The sequence below is a fragment of the Lactuca sativa genome, chromosome 5 (assembly GCF_002870075.4).
Source record: "Lactuca sativa cultivar Salinas chromosome 5, Lsat_Salinas_v11, whole genome shotgun sequence".
Taxonomy (NCBI): Eukaryota; Viridiplantae; Streptophyta; class Magnoliopsida; order Asterales; family Asteraceae; genus Lactuca; species Lactuca sativa.
The window spans coordinates 339,570,662-339,573,688 of NC_056627.2; the positions used below are offsets into that span (position 1 = coordinate 339,570,662).

A 3,027-nucleotide genomic window follows, 5' to 3' on the forward strand; every position below is an offset into this window, starting at 1 on the left:
GGTTTTGACTCATGTGGAGATGGTACGCTTGGCTTTTCCTTTAGGTTTTGTGGGGCTATTTTTGTTATCTTTTTATTGATTCTTGAATTATTTTAGGAAGGTGGTAGTTTTGAAAAGATGTTGGATTTATCGTTAGGCTTTAGCTCTACAACATGGTATTTGGCTTCCTTTGATATCATAACTCAAAACGTAAATGCCTTTCCGAAACATTTTGTATGCATTTATTATATGTCCTTTGCGATAATGGAAATACACAAAAAAATATCTATGACCATTTATTATATGTTACAACCTTTGATTTCTTGTAACACCATTGATAATTTCACTACTACGAAAAATGTTTTTAATTTATGGTTGTTATGCTCCAATCATGTATTTCTGATCTCTCTGCCTTGGTTGGTGACACCAATGGTTTTAATCGTTCATTATATGTCGTAAATGACTGTAGATGATAGACAAATCTTTATCATTGAAAACCACGCTATAAGATATAGACAATGGACATGTATACCATATACTTACGACAAACAATCGACCATTTATACGTCATGATTTTTGAAATTCTTGTAAAAAGATTGACAAACATTTTACGACATATGTTTTACATTTTTAACAAAATGTGTATTTTTCTAAATATATTAATATCCTAACTAAATCACATTCAATATCTCACAATACAAAAAAAAAATATCATATATTCAGTGTCTCATTACACTTACACTATAGAATCATATCTAAAAAAAACTGTTAAATAGATAATAACTTTTTCAAGCCCATAATTAAAGAACTAAAGTAGCCATCACTTGGATTGGATCGAATTTTGAAAGGAAACAAAGGGAGGGGCTGTTTGATTTTAGGCTTACTGGGTCCGGTCAGTAATTTTGGACTGATTCGGTCCGGTTAGCCCGTTTGGTAACCTCAAAAAGTGGCTGACTCGGTAAGTTTTGACTGACCCAATAGCTTACCCGGTCCATTGATTATTAGTAGCTGACTCAAAAAATTGACTGATATGCCCTAAAGAAAAAAACGACGCACGCAACCTCCCCTCTTCGGCTCTCTTCATCGCTACTGTCTCTTCCTTCTTCCACAAAAAATTGAAGGTGCAGTCTTTCATCTGGCCAAATCGACGCCGCCGTCGTCTCTTCGCCACCTATCCCCGCCTATAGCAACGTCTGACTTGCGGCAAACAGGTTTCTTTTTTTTTTTTTTAAATCTATTTTTTGATGTTGAGGGGTTGTTTATGAACGAAAATCTTGAAAAACCCCTTTTTTATGTATAATGTAGGAAATCAGATTGTATATTGAATTGTTCAATTTTTGTTGATGTCCTTCCGACGTGCTTGAGTTGCTAGTTTTTCAATTTGTTGTAGTAATTTATTGTGATTTATTGCTGAATTGATGTTTGAATATACACCATTATTGTTGAATTATTGATGAGATATAAGTGTTAAATCAACAAAAGATATTTTATTGTATGAAGTTCTGATAATCAGTTTTATATTGTGCTCCTAGTAGGATTACCTTTTATTTCTTTCAATTGGAGAGTGAAACGACAAAAGAGGTGCTTACAATCACAACTGAAGATGGAAGTGAGAATAGTATTTTGGAAAAAACTGCATTGGTTCATTAATCTTTTGTTTTTTATTGATTCAGTTCATTATTTCTAGTTTTTTTATATGATTATGGAAATTCACCGGTACAAATATGGATTTAGATTATAGTTACACAGGTGAATGGTTGTAAGTATATTTGTGTGTACAAATCTTATTTTGGAAAATGTATTTTATATAAGCTTTTATGAAAAATGCTGTGTATATTTATTTGAATATGAAAAATGTGTGTATACTTGAGTAAAAACAAAAAATAGAAAGGGAGAAGAATGAAATTTATATATTATGAATGTTTTTATAAAAAATGTTGTTTGAGGGTAATATAGTCATTTTTGGACTGTCAGTCAGATGTAAAATCAAACAACAAGTTTCAATCCGAAGTTAATTCAGTCAGAACTTCTAACCCAGTCAGTTTCTAACCCAATCAGTTCTAACTCAGTCAGCAACTATCAAACGACCCCGGAGTCATGGATCGCATTAAGGCCTAATGTGGGTTCTGGCCCAGTAATACATACCTAGTAATAGGTAACTATTAAAAAATAATTGTTGCCGTTGTTTTTATTATTATTATTATTACTACTGGAACTATTAATAATTATTTTGATATATTTTAATTATAACTATGGGTTACCCCATGCTTCATAATGATATATCCGGGTCGGAAGTATTGAAAATACCGATTCGGGTTACTTTTGATTAAAAGTTTCTATTTCCGGATAAAAATTCAATATCAGATATATGTCAATATCCAAGAGACAATACTCTCGAATAAGCATATCCCGAAAAAAAGGGCAACGTATAGATATATTGTTGTCACATGTCCTTAACAAAAAACACACACAACACACACTACTCACGCATGTATGTGAAAGTAAGCTTGCTGGAAGAAAGCTACTACATTCAATGAAAAATAGAGGTACGGAACAAAAGAAATAAGACACCTATTTATACTAAACATGCACATGCACATCTCGTTATCTCCTATAAACTTGGTCAAACTTGACCTTTTCTGTTGTACACCTTCTAAAACATGGCTATAATCCCTTTATTTGAGCATGACTCAATCAAACACTCCTGTATTATGAACTAGATCCGACCCATGACCCATTGAACCAACCGATTAACCCAACATATATGTACTAAACAAACCATTTTAAGTACAAGTAAACAACTTTTTTTACCCGGATCATAAAAAAAACCGGATAAAAGATGATATCAACTTTTCTTATTGCATATAACATCAAGACACCTTCACGAAAAGAGACAAACTTATTCTTTGCCAGAAAAGATGGTTAATCTTAAACACGTAATATGTGCAATCCTTATCTAACTTATGCGTCAAATTATGTGTAGTGACAATCCTCATTGACAATCGGAGAAGAAGCGTAGTAACATTGGCGACATTCGAAATAACATCA

At 32.5% G+C, this 3,027-nt stretch overlaps 1 long non-coding RNA gene across 1 annotated transcript; it reads left to right on the top strand.

Annotated features, from left to right (window-relative positions):
- Nucleotides 1-710: 710 nt before the first annotated feature.
- On the top strand, nt 711-1,895 carry LOC111896558 (uncharacterized). The gene is made up of 2 exons (XR_006183541.2): nt 711-1,190; nt 1,515-1,895. It is a non-coding gene; the product is annotated as an uncharacterized LOC111896558 (long non-coding RNA).
- Nucleotides 1,896-3,027: the final 1,132 nt, after the last annotated feature.